Raw genomic sequence first — 15,357 nt, 5'->3', positions numbered from 1 at the left:
GATTCAAATCATGCCTCATAATTTTTGGCTTGTACTTGGAGATTGAGATTTATTTTCCGGATAAGTCATGTTAAGAAACTATTGCTAGACTGCTGAAAAAACTTTTTGTCGTGGGATTAAATCTCCTTTAAAAGAAAAAGATATCTATTCATATCTCAACCTGAAAATTTATTTTCAAATGTTATTTTGTAATTTTACTAATAAAAACCACTTGACTTTTCCATATAAATATATATCATCCTGTAATTTTTTTTTTATTTTTTTTACAGAAACAATAATCTCTAATAAGTTGAAGGATATCTATGCATAAACGTAAATTTGTTTTCTCTATTCCTGTTTTATTGACATTATTTTTTGCTTACAACCATGTTATGAACTTTTCTTTTGAATCTTAGGTCTATTAAACGTAATATTCTTATGGCACATTGATATGGGTAAAATATGTGTACAACTTAATTATTACTTTACTCAAACTCACTTGTGTGATTACACGAAATGTTCTTAACTAGAAAACTTGACTTCAAAAGAGGTCTGAATGAACAATCTTTTGGATTGTGGATCAATTAGAAAAAAAGACTCTTTATCCTGAAAAACAGGGATAAAATATGTGTATGTCGTACCTCCCATGTTTAACTTTAAGATGAATATCTTTTTCACTAATAAAACTTGATATTGGCCAAGACTTCATTTACATCAAGTTATGGTGATGTTAAAAAAATTGATCACAAATCTTGACAAATTTCCTTACATAAAGTCATGGTGATCGTCAAAAATTCGTTCTCAAACCTTGATGAATCACCATAATATATTCAGCATTAACGAGAATATCATATAATTTAATTTATCTATTGATATATTTGGGATAGTTCTGAAGGAAGTGGAACTGATACACTTCCTACTAGTAAAGTTAAGCTCTATCTATTTATATTTTGTAAATTCATCAAAGATAAACTAATGTGTGTGTAGAAATTTTCCATCCCATTTCAACGGAATGTTTTTTCTTTAATAATCGTGATTAGCTTGATTGTGTGGGTTGAAATCTCCCATTTTGAGAGGGTTAAACATGGTGATGTTTGGCATTTTAGCTGATAGATGGTATACTAATTTCTTTTATTCCTACACAATCCAAATGTAAGTAGTTGTGAAGGGGGATGAAGATATTTTCTACGTGATTAACTCACGAAAATCATGGAAATTTCATATTTTAACTATTTTGAAATCATTACATGATTGATATTCCTTTATCATATTTGATATTTCTTTAACTTCCTAAATTACCCTGAAAAATCTTTTTTAAAAGATTAATTTTTTGGTCATATAGGTCATTTTATAATTTATCAAAAAATAAAAATAAAGTTTTTGCCCAACCCTAACCAAATCTGATTAGGGTAAAGCCCACAATCATTAACCCTATCTATAAAGGCTAACTTCAACTTCCTCTTGAGCTCACCTTCATTTCTTCTTACTATGTTGCCCCCTTGCTCACGTTTGAATGTTTAACTACTACTTATTCTATTGTGGGCGGTACAAGCACTCTCACACACACGCACGCATGCACGCATGCTCACATGCACGCACACGTGCGCACATACGTGCGCACGCGCGCACACACGCACAGCCACATTATTGGCATGAAATCTACTTTTTTGGGGCTACCCCGTGGCGTGAAAAATCTAATTTTTATTTTCTATCTCCTAGTCTTCTTTCTGTCATAAATGTTCTAATAATAAGGTTTTTGAATGTACTTCAAGTGGGATGAAGCTCAAAAAATCTTCGTGCGCGCACACGCACACATTATTGAAGTTAAATCTACTTTTTTGGGGCTACCCCATGCTGTGAAAAAATTTATTTTTATTTTCTATCTCCTAGTCTTCTTTATGTTAGAAGTTGTCTAATAATAAGGTTTTTGAATGTACTTCAAGTGAGATGAAACACATAAAATCTTCGGTAGATGATGTTAAGCACATATTGCAGCAAAATGACTAAGTTGAAGTTTCTTTTCTCCTATTATGGTCTTTCTGTTTTGATGACGAGTACTTCTCCGTGGATTACCAAATCTAAACAGAATCTCAAGTAGGCTTCAACCCACCGTGAATCGAATTCACAATGGATCACAAGAGGGTTCAATCTTATACGACTAATGTTCACAAAAAATTGCAAAACCTCCTTTAAGAGGAGTAAAAATAGGGCGAAAATATGATAGTGACTTTTACATTCATACTTTAAATTTTTTCCATAATATCATATATGAAAATATTTTCAAAATATGCATTCATATATAACTACAATAAGCCACAATATCAGAATTACATCTCTTAGGTATAGTTCCGTAATTTAACATTTAGAAAAAAAGAAAGAGATAACTAGAACAAAGTGATTTTACTTAAATAGGACAGTAGGAATACTAATACAGTCTTTTCCTATTTTTGTTAGGTGCAACACCAACACATAAATCATAAGGGAGTACCAATTTCGTACCTTTTTTTTTAAAATAAGACATCGTGTGCTTAGCAAAATGATTTTTTGAAGGGTTCGTATCATTGATATGAAGATGAGCTCAAGAGGAATGTGTAGTATTATCTACCTCTCTCATCCAAGGAATAATAATTGTATTCTCTACCTTGAAGTGTTAATTTATTCATGGACGTCATAACAACGTTATAGTGAATTGATTTGATGAGCAAATTGGATTCAGTTTCGTTACTTCTGATAATGATGGCACTGTGCTCTCTGATAATAAATATAGTATAGATGTGAAGGTTTTCATAGTTTAGATGATGTTGAAATTGTTGAACTCAATGTGGAATCAGGGTATGAAGGTTTTCATAAAAGTATTTAATTTGGGTCATAGTAATGGTTCTCCCATCACAGGGTTGATATGGGACCCAATAACGACGCTTGGGTCGTAATATATTTTTTTTACTCACTATTCTATCTTTTTATGACTTCTAACTCATGTAACCTAGATGTAATTTATCTACCAAAATTTACGACCCCATATTCTTCTTATTCATTGCAAGGACGAATGTCTCCCATATAAATAGTGATGGTCTTACTTTGTTAACACAATGTTGGAGTAATTGTGATTTTTTTAATGATTGAACGTGGTCAGCCATATTTGCCATAACTTCATATTGAACTTTTGAAGTATACTCATTATCGAAACTCATGTAACCTCTAGGTTATTTGTCTATCCAAGTTACTACTCCATAATCATCCTATTAATGGCAAGAAAGAATATCCCCACTACATATAATGATGATCTTATGTTTTTCGATGTATAAGAAAATATACTACGCATAAAAATGAGTAAATAAAAGTACTTATTAGTTGAAGGGAGATGTTCTTTTTATGAAGCTTTGGATTCAATTCTTGTCTCATAATTTTTTATTTGTACTTGAAGATTGAGGTTTGTTTTCCGGAGATGACATGTTAAGAAACTATTGCTAGACTACTGAAAAAACTTATTATCGTGGGATTAAATTTCCTTTAAAAGAGAAAGATATCTATTCATATCTCAACCTGAATATTTATTTTTAATTATTATTTTGTAATTTACCAATAAAAACCACTTGACTTTTCTTTTTCATATTTGATATTTCTTTAACTTCCTAAATTACCCCGAAAACCCTTCTTTTAAAGATAAATTTTTTGGTCGTATAGGTCATTTTATTATTTATCAAAAAATAAAATAAAGTTTTGGCCCAATCCTAACCTAATCTGATTAGGGTAAAGCCCACATTCATTAACCCTATCTATAAAAGCGAACTTCAACATCCTCTTGAGCTCATCTTCATTTCTTCTTACTATGTTGCCTCTATGCTCACGTCTAAATGTTACACTACTCCTTATTCTCTTGATGACGGTACAAGCTCTCTCTCACACGCATGACACACACACGCACGCATGCGCACACACGTGCACATGAGCACGCACACTCACACATTATTGAAGTGAAATCTACTTTTTGGGGCTACCCCATGGCGTGAAAAATATAATTTTTATTTTCATTCTCCTAGTATTCTTTCTGTTAGAAGTGTTCTAATAATAAGGTTTTTGAATGTACTTCAAGTGGGACGAAACAGAAAAAATCTTCGCGCGCACACACACATACATTAATAAAGTGAAATCTACTTTTTTAGGGCTACCCCGTGGCGTGAAAAATCTAATTTTTATTTTCTTTCCCCTAGACTTATTTATATTAGAAATTTTCTAATAATAAGGTTGTTGAATGTACTTCAAGTGGGATGAAACACATCAAATCTTTGGTAGATGATGTTAAGCACATATTGTAGCAAAATGACTTAGTTGAAGTTTCTTTTCCCCTTTTATGGTCTTTCTGTTTTGATGACGAGTACTTTCCCGTGGAGTGTCAAATCTAAACAGAATTTCAAGTAGGCTTCAAGTCATTGTGAATCGAATTCACAATGGATGACAAGAGGGTTCAATCTTGTACGACTAATGTTCACAAAAAATTGCAAAACCTCCTTTAAGAGCAGTAAAAATAGGGGGAAAATATGATATTAACTTTTACATTCATATTTTAATTTTTTTTCCATAATATTATATATGGAAATATTTTAAAATATGCATTCATATATAACTACAATAGTCCACCATATGAGATTTACATCTCTTAGGTATAGTTCAATAATTTAACATTTAGAAAAAAAGAAAGAGATAACTATAAAAAAGTGATTTTACATAAATAGGACTGTAGGAAAACTAATACAGTCTTTTCCTATTTTTGTTAGGTGCAACACCAACACATAAATCATAAGGGAGTACCAATTTCGTACCCTTTTTTATGAAAAAAGACATCGTGTGCTCAGAAAAATGATTTTTTGAAGGGTTCGTATCATTGATATGAAGTTGTTCTCAATAGGAAGTTGAAGTATTATATACCACTCCCATCCAAGTTATAATAATTGTACCTTTAAGTGTTAGTTTATTCATGGACGTCATAACAACGTAACAATGAATTGATTTGATGAGCAAATTTGATTCAGTTTCATTACTTCTGATAATGATGGCACTGTGCTCTCTGATATTAAATATAGTATAGATGTGAAGGTTTTCATAGTTTAGATGATGTTGAAGTTGTTGAACTCAATGTGGAATCAGGGTATGAAGGTTTTCATAAAAGTTTTTAATTTGGGTCATAGTAATGGTTATCCCATCGCAGGTTGATAAGGGTACCAATCGCGACGCTGTGGGTCGTACATATTTTTTCACTCATTATTCTATCTTTTTATGTCTTCTAACTTATGTAACCTAGATGTGATTTATCTACCAAATTTACTACCCCATATTCTTCATATTCATTACAAGGACGAATATCTCCCATATAAGTAGAGATGGTACTACTTTGTTAACAGTAACACAATGTTGGAGTAATTGTGATTTATTTAGTGATTGAACGTGGTCAGCCATATTTGCCATAACTTCACATTGAACTTTTGAAGTATACTCATTATCAAAACTCATGTAACCTCTAGGTTATTTGTCTATCCAAGTTACTACTCCATACTCATCCTATTCATGGCAAGAAAGAATATCCCCACTATATATAATGATGATCTTATGTTTTTCGATGTACAAGAAAATATACTACGCATAAAAATGAGTAAATAAAAGTACTTATTTGTTGAAGGAAGATTCTCCTTTTATGAAGCTTTGGGTTCAATTCTTGTCTCATAATTTTTTATTTGTACTTGGAGATTGAGTTTGTTTTCCGGAGAAGACATGTTAAGAAACTATTGCTAGACTCCTGAAAAAACGTATTATCGTGGATTAAATATCCATCAAAAGAGAAATATATCTATTCATATCTCAACCTGAAAATTAATTTTTAATTGTTATTTTGTAACTTCACCAATAAAAACAACTTGACTTTTCTTTTTCATGTTTGATATTTCTTTAACATCCTAAATTACCCAGAAAAACCTTCTTTTAACGATCAATTTTTTGGTCATATAGGTCATTTTATTATTTATCAAAAAATAAACATAAAGTTTTGTCCCAAGCCCAACCTAATCTGATTAGGGTAAAGCCCACATTCATTAACCCTATCTATAAAAGCTAACTTCAACTTCCTCTTGAGCTCATCTTCATTTCTTCTTACTACGTTGCCTCTGTGCTCACGTATAAATGTTACACTACTCCATATTCTCTTGATGGAGGTAGAAGCACTCTCTCACACGGATGCACACACACACGCACGCATGCGCACACACGTGCGCATGCGCATGCACGCATGCACATTATTGAAGTGAAATCTACTTTTTTTCGGGCTACCCATGGGGTGAACAATCTAATTTTTATTTTCTATCTCCTATACTTCTTTCTGTTAGAAGTATTCTAATAATAAGGTTTTTGAATGTACTTCAAGTGGGACGAAACAGAAAAACTCTTCAGGCGCACACACACATACATTATTGAAGTGAAATCTACTTTTTTGGGGCTACCCCGTGGCGTGAAAAATCTAATTTTTACTTTCTTTCTCCTAGACTTATTTATATTAGAAGTTTTCTAAAAATAAGGTTGTTGAATGTACTTCAAGTGGGATGAAACACATAAAATCTTTGGTAGATGATGTTAAGCACATATTGTAGCAAAATGACTAAGTTGAAGTTTCTTTTCCCCTTTTATGGTCTTTCTGTTTTGATGACGAGTACTTCCCCGTGGAGTGCCAAATCTAAACAGAATCTCAAGTAGGCTTCAAGTCACTGTGAATCGAATTCACAATAGATCACAAGAGGGTACGATCTTATACGACTAATGTTCACAAAAAATTGCAAAACCTCCTTTAAGAGCAGTAAAAATAGGGGGAAAATATGATAGTGACTTTTACATTCATATTTTAAAGTTTTTCCATAATATTATATATGGAAATATTTTAAAAATATGCATTCATATATAACTACAATAGTCCACCATTTGAGAATTACATCTCATAGGTATAGTTCAATAATTTAACATTTAGGAAAAAATAAAGAGATAACTAGAACAAAGTGATTTAACATAAATAGTATTATAGGAACACTAATACAGTCTTTTCCTATTTTTGTTAGGTGCAACACCAACACATAAATCATAATGGAGTACCAATTTCGTACCCTTTTTTATGAAAAAAGACATCGTGTGCTTAGCAAAATGATTTTTTGAAGGGTTCGTATCATTGATATGAAGTTGATCTCAAGAGGAAGTTGAAGTATTATATACCACTCTCATCCAAGGTATAATAATTGTATTCTCTACCTCTTAAGTGTTAGTTTATTCATGGACGTCATAACAACGTAACAATGAATTGATTTGATGAGCAAATTTGATTCAGTTTCATTGCTTCTGATAATGATGGAACTGTGCTCTCTGATAATAAATATAGTATAGATGTGAAGGTTTTCATAGTTTATATGATGTTGAAGTTGTTGAACTCAATGTGGAATCAGGGTATGAAGGTTTTCATAAAAGTTTTTAATTTGGGTCATAGTTATGGTTCTCCCATCGCAGGGTTGATAAGGATACCAATCACGACGCTGGGGTCGTAACATATTTTTCACTCACTATTCTATCTTTTTATGTCTTCTAACTCATGTAATCTAGATGTGATTTATCTACCAAATTTACTACCCCGTATTCTTCTTATTCATTACAAGGACGAATGTCTCCCATATAAATAGAGATGGTATTATTTTGTTAACAGTAACACAATGTTTGAGTAATTGAGATTTATTTAGTTATTGAACGTGGTCAGCCATATTTGCCATAACTTCACATTGAACTTTTGCAGTATACTCATTATCAAAACTCATGTAACCTCTAGGTTATTTGTCTATCCAAGTTACTACTCCATACTCATCCTATTCATGGCAAGAAAGAATATCCCCACTATATATAATGATGATCTTATGTTTTTCGATGTATAAGAAAATATACTACGCATAAATATGAGTAAATAAAAGTACTTATTTTTTGAAGGAAGATTCTCCTTTTATGAAGCTTTGGATTCAATTCTTGTCTCATAATTTTTTATTTGTACTTGGAGATTGAGGTTTGTTTTCCGGAGAAGACATGTTAAGAAACTATTGCTAGACTCCTGAAAAAACTTATTATCGTGGATTAAATATCCATTAAAAGAGAAATATATCTATTCAAATCTCAACCTGAAAATTTATTTTTAATTGTTATTTTGTAATTTCACCAATAAAAACCACTTGACTTTTCTTTTTCATGTTTGATATTTCTTTAACATCCTAAATTACCCGGAAAAACCTTCTTTTAACGATCAATTTTTTGGTCATATAGGTCATTTTATTATTTATCAAAAAATAAACATAAAGTTTTGTCCCAAGCCCAACCTAATCTGATTAGGGTAAAGCCCACATTCATTAACCCTATCTATAAAAGCTAACTTCAACTTCCTCTTGAGCTCATCTTCATTTCTTCTTACTACGTTGCCTCTGTGCTCACGTATAAATGTTACACTACTCCATATTCTCTTGATGGAGGTAGAAGCACTCTCTCACACGCATGCACACACACACGCACGCATGCGCACACACGTGCGCATGCGCATGCACGCATGCACATTATTGAAGTGAAATCTACTTTTTTTCGGGCTACCCATGGGGTGAACAATCTAATTTTTATTTTCTATCTCCTATACTTCTTTCTGTTAGAAGTATTCTAATAATAAGGTTTTTGAATGTACTTCAAGTGGGACGAAACAGAAAAACTCTTCAGGCGCACACACACATACATTATTGAAGTGAAATCTACTTTTTTGGGGCTACCCCGTGGCGTGAAAAATCTAATTTTTACTTTCTTTCTCCTAGACTTATTTATATTAGAAGTTTTCTAAAAATAAGGTTGTTGAATGTACTTCAAGTGGGATGAAACACATAAAATCTTTGGTAGATGATGTTAAGCACATATTGTAGCAAAATGACTAAGTTGAAGTTTCTTTTCCCCTTTTATGGTCTTTCTGTTTTGATGACGAGTACTTCCCCGTGGAGTGCCAAATCTAAACAGAATCTCAAGTAGGCTTCAAGTCACTGTGAATCGAATTCACAATAGATCACAAGAGGGTACGATCTTATACGACTAATGTTCACAAAAAATTGCAAAACCTCCTTTAAGAGCAGTAAAAATAGGGGGAAAATATGATAGTGACTTTTACATTCATATTTTAAAGTTTTTCCATAATATTATATATGGAAATATTTTAAAAATATGCATTCATATATAACTACAATAGTCCACCATTTGAGAATTACATCTCATAGGTATAGTTCAATAATTTAACATTTAGGAAAAAATAAAGAGATAACTAGAACAAAGTGATTTAACATAAATAGTATTATAGGAACACTAATACAGTCTTTTCCTATTTTTGTTAGGTGCAACACCAACACATAAATCATAATGGAGTACCAATTTCGTACCCTTTTTTATGAAAAAAGACATCGTGTGCTTAGCAAAATGATTTTTTGAAGGGTTCGTATCATTGATATGAAGTTGATCTCAAGAGGAAGTTGAAGTATTATATACCACTCTCATCCAAGGTATAATAATTGTATTCTCTACCTCTTAAGTGTTAGTTTATTCATGGACGTCATAACAACGTAACAATGAATTGATTTGATGAGCAAATTTGATTCAGTTTCATTGCTTCTGATAATGATGGAACTGTGCTCTCTGATAATAAATATAGTATAGATGTGAAGGTTTTCATAGTTTATATGATGTTGAAGTTGTTGAACTCAATGTGGAATCAGGGTATGAAGGTTTTCATAAAAGTTTTTAATTTGGGTCATAGTTATGGTTCTCCCATCGCAGGGTTGATAAGGATACCAATCACGACGCTGGGGTCGTAACATATTTTTCACTCACTATTCTATCTTTTTATGTCTTCTAACTCATGTAATCTAGATGTGATTTATCTACCAAATTTACTACCCCGTATTCTTCTTATTCATTACAAGGACGAATGTCTCCCATATAAATAGAGATGGTATTATTTTGTTAACAGTAACACAATGTTTGAGTAATTGAGATTTATTTAGTTATTGAACGTGGTCAGCCATATTTGCCATAACTTCACATTGAACTTTTGCAGTATACTCATTATCAAAACTCATGTAACCTCTAGGTTATTTGTCTATCCAAGTTACTACTCCATACTCATCCTATTCATGGCAAGAAAGAATATCCCCACTATATATAATGATGATCTTATGTTTTTCGATGTATAAGAAAATATACTACGCATAAATATGAGTAAATAAAAGTACTTATTTTTTGAAGGAAGATTCTCCTTTTATGAAGCTTTGGATTCAATTCTTGTCTCATAATTTTTTATTTGTACTTGGAGATTGAGGTTTGTTTTCCGGAGAAGACATGTTAAGAAACTATTGCTAGACTCCTGAAAAAACTTATTATCGTGGATTAAATATCCATTAAAAGAGAAATATATCTATTCAAATCTCAACCTGAAAATTTATTTTTAATTGTTATTTTGTAATTTCACCAATAAAAACCACTTGACTTTTCTTTTTCATGTTTGATATTTCTTTAACATCCTAAATTACCCCGAAAAACTTTCTTTTAAAGATCAATTTTTTTGTCATATAGGTCATTTTATTATTTATCAAAAAATAAACAAAAAGTTTTGGCCCAAGCCCAACCTAATCTGATTAGGGTAAAGCCCACATTCATTAACCCTATCTATAAAAGCTAACTTCAACATCCTCTTGAGCTCATCTACATTTCTTCTTACTATGTTGCCTCTGTGCTCACGTATAAATGTTACACTACTCCTTATTCTCTTGATGGCGGTAGAAGCACTCACTCATGCGCATGCACACACACACGCACGCATGCGCATGCACGTGCTCATGCGCACGCACGCACACACATTATTGAAGTGAAATCTACTTTTTTCGGGCTACCCATGGGGTGAAAAATCTAATTTTTATTTTCTATCTCCTAGACTTCTTTCTGTTAGAAGTATTCTAATAATAAGGTTTTTGAATGTACTTCAAGTGGGACGAAACAGAAAAAACCTTCAGGCGCACACACACATACATTATTGAAGTGAAATCTACTTTTTTGGGGCTACCCCGTGGCGTGAAAATCTAATTTTTACTTTCTTTCTCCTAGACTTATTTATATTAGAAGTGTTCTAAAAATAAAGTTGTTGAATGTACCTCAAGTGGGATGAAACACATAAAATCTTTGGTAGATGATGTTAAGCACATATTGTAGCAAAATGACTAAGTTGAAGTATCTTTTCCCCTTTTATGGTCTTTCTGTTTTGATGACGAGTACTTCCCCGTGGAGTGCCAAATCTAAACAGAATCTCAAGTAGGCTTCAAGTCACTTTGAATCGAATTCACAATGGATCACAAGAGGGTTCAATCTTATACGACTAATATTCTCAAAAAATTGCAAAACCTCCTTTAAGAGTAGTAAAAATAGGGGGAAAATATGATAGTGACTTTTACATTCATATTTTAAATTTTTTCCATAATATCATATATGGAAATATTTTAAAAATATGCATTCATATATAACTATAATAGTCCACCATTTGAGAATTACATGTCATAGGTATAGTTCAATAATTTAACATTTAGGAAAAAAGAAAGAGATAACTAGAACAAACTGATTTAACATAAATAGGATTATAGGAACACTAATACAGTCTTTTCCTATTTTTGTTAGGTGCAACACCAACACATAAATCATAATGGAGTACCAATTTCGTACCCTTTTTTTATGAAAAAAGACATCGTGTGCTTAGCAAAATGATTTTTTGAACGGTTTCTTATCATTGATATGAAGTTGATCTCAAGAGGAAGTTGAAGTATTATATACCACTCTCATCCAAGGTATAATAATTGTATTCTCTACCTCTTAGTGTTAGTTTATTCATGGACGTCATAACAACGTAACAATGAATTGATTTGATGAGCAAATTTGATTCAGTTTCATTACTTCTGATAATGATGGCACTGTGCTCTCTGATAATAAATATAGTATAGATGTGAAGGTTTTCATAGTTTAGATGATGTTGAAGTTGTTGAACTCAATGTGGAATCAGGGTATGAAGGTTTTCATAAAAGTTTTTTATTTGGGTCATAGTAATGGTTCTCCCATCGCTGGGTTGATAAGGGTACCAATCACGACGCTGTGGGTCGTAACATATTTTTTCACTCACTATTCTATCTTTTTATGTCTTCTAACTCATGTAACCTAGATGTGATTTATGTACCAAATTTACTACCCCAGATTCTTCTTATTCATTACAAGGACGAATGTCTCCCATATAAATAGAGATGTTATTACTTTGTTAGCAGTAACACAATGTTGGAGTAATTATGATTTATTTAGTGATTGAACGTGGTCAGCCATATTTTCCATAACTTCACATTGAACTTTTGAAGTATACTCATTATCAAAACTCATGTAACCTCTAGGTTATTTGTCTATCCAAGTTACTACTCCATACTCATCCTATTCATGGCAAGAAAGAATATCCCCACTACATATAATGATGATCTTATGTTTTTCGATGTATAAGAAAATATACTACGCATAAAAAAGAGTAAATAAAATTACTTATTTGTTGAAGGAAGATTCTCCTTTTATGAAGCTTTGGATTCAATTCTTGTCTCATAATTTTTTATTTGTACTTGGAGATTGAGGTTTGTTTTCCGGAGAAGACATGTTAAGAAACTATTGCTAGACTCCTGAAAAAACTTATTATCGTGGATTAAATATACATTAAAAGAGAAATATATCTATTCATATCTCAACCTGAAAATATATTTTTAAATGTTATTTTGTAATTTCACCAATGAAAACCACTTGACTTTTCTTTTTCATGTTTTATATTTCTTTAACATCCTAAATTACCCCGAAAAACCTTCTTTTAAAGATCAATTTTTTGGTCATATAGGTCATTTTATTATTTATAAAAAAATAGACATAAAGGTTTGGCCCAAGCCCAACCTAATCTGATTAGGGTAAAGCCCACATTCATTAACCCTATCTGTAAAAGCTAACTTCAACTTCCTCTTGCGCTCATCTTCATTTCTTCTTACTATGTTGCCTCTGTGCTCACGTATAAATGTTACACTACTCCTTATTCTCTTGATGGTGGTAGAAGCACTCTCTCACACACATGCACACACACACGCACTCATGCGCATTCACGTGCGCGTGCGCACGCACGCACACACATTATTGAAGTGAAATCTACTTTTTTCGGGCTACCCATGGGGTGAAAAATCTAATTTTTATTTTCTATCTCGTAGACTTCTTTCTGTTTGATGTATTCTAATAATAAGGTTTTTGAATGTACTTCAAGTGGGACGAAACAGAAAAAATCTTCAGGCGCACACACACATACATTATTGAAGTGAAATTTACTTTTTTGGGGCTACCCCTATTTTCTTTCTCCTAGACTTATTTATATTAGAAGTGTTCTAAAAATAAGGTTGTTGAATGTACTTCAAGTGGGATGAAACACATAAAATCTTTGGTAGATGATGTTAAGGACATATTGTAGCAATATGACTAAATTGAAGTTTCTTTTCACCTTTTATGGTCTTTCTGTTTTGATGACGCGTACTTCCCCGTGGAGTGCCAAATCTAAACAGAATCTCAAGTAGGCTTCAAGTCACTGTGAATCAAATTCACATTGGATCACAAGAGGGTTCAATCTTATACGACTAATGTTCACAAAAAATTGCAAAACCTCTTTTAAGAGCAGTAAAAATAGGGGAAAAATATGATAGTGACTTTTACATTCATATTTTAAAATTTTCCCATAATATCACAGATGGAAATATTTTAAAAATATGCATTCATATATAACTACAATAGTCCAGCATTTGAGAATTACATCTCTTAGGTATAGTTCAATAATTTAACATTTAGAAAAAAAGAAAGAGATAACTAGAGCAAAGTTATTTTACATAAATAGGACTGTAGGAACACAAATACAGTCTTTTACCATTTTTGTTAGGTGCAACACCAACACATAAATCATAAGGGAGTACCAATTTCGTACCCTTTTTTATGAAAAAAGACATCGTGTGCTTAGCAAAATGATTTTTTGAAGGGTTCGTATCATTGATATGAAGTTGATCTCAAGAGGAAGTTGAAGTATTATATACCACTCTCATCCAAGGTATAATAATTGTATTGTCTACCTTTATGTGTTAGTTTATTCATGGACGTCATAACAACGTAACAATGAATTGATTTGATGAGCAAATTTGATTCTGTTTCATTACTTCTGATAATGATGGCACTGTGCTCTCTGATAATAAATATAGTATAGATGTGAAGGTTTTCATAGTTTAGATGATGTTGAAGTTGTTGAACTCAATGTGGAATAAGGGTATGAAGGTTTTCATAAAAGTTTTTTATTTGGGTCATTGTAATGGTTCTCCCATCGCAGGGTTGATAAGGGTACCAATCACGACGCTGTGGGTCGTAACATATTTTTTCACTCACTATTCTATCTTTTTATGTCTTCTAACTCATGTAACCTAGATGTGATATATCTACCAAATTTACTACCCCATATTCTTCTTATTCATTACAAGGACGAATGTCTCCCATATAAATAGAGATGGTATTACTTTGTTAACAGTAACACAATGTTGGAGTAATTGTGATTTATTTAGTGATTGAACGTGGTCGGCCATATTTGCCATACATCACATTGAACTTTTGAAGTATACTCATTATCAAAACTCATGTAACCTCTAGGTTATTTGTCTATCACAGTTACTACTCCATACTCATCCTATTCATGGCAAGAAAGAATATCCCCACTACATATAATGATGATCTTATGTTTTTAGATGTATAAGAAAATATACTACGCATAAAAATGAGTAAATAAAAGTACTTATTTGTTGAAGGAAGATTCTCCTTTTATGAAGCTTTGGATTCAATTCTTGTCTCATAATTTTTTATTTGTACTTGGAGATTGAGGTTTGTTTTCCGGAGAAGACTTGTTAAGAAACTATTGCTAGACTCCTGAAAAAACTTATTATCGTGGATTAAATATCCATTAAAAGAGAAATATATCTATTCATATCTCAACCTGAAAATTTATTTTTAATTGTTATTTTGTAATTTAACCAATGAAAACCACTTGACTTTTCTTTTTCATGTTTGATATTTCTTTAATATCCTAAATTACCCCCAAAAACCTTCTTTTAAAGATCATATTTTTGGTCATATAGGTCATTTTATTATTTATCAAAAAATAAACATAAAGTTTTGGCCCAAGCCCAACCTAATCTAATTAAGGTAAAGCCCACATTCATTAAC

The sequence above is a fragment of the Solanum pennellii genome, chromosome 1, assembly GCF_001406875.1.
Source record: "Solanum pennellii chromosome 1, SPENNV200".
Lineage (NCBI taxonomy): Eukaryota > Viridiplantae > Streptophyta > Magnoliopsida > Solanales > Solanaceae > Solanum > Solanum pennellii.
This window is presented reverse-complemented; position numbering follows the sequence as displayed.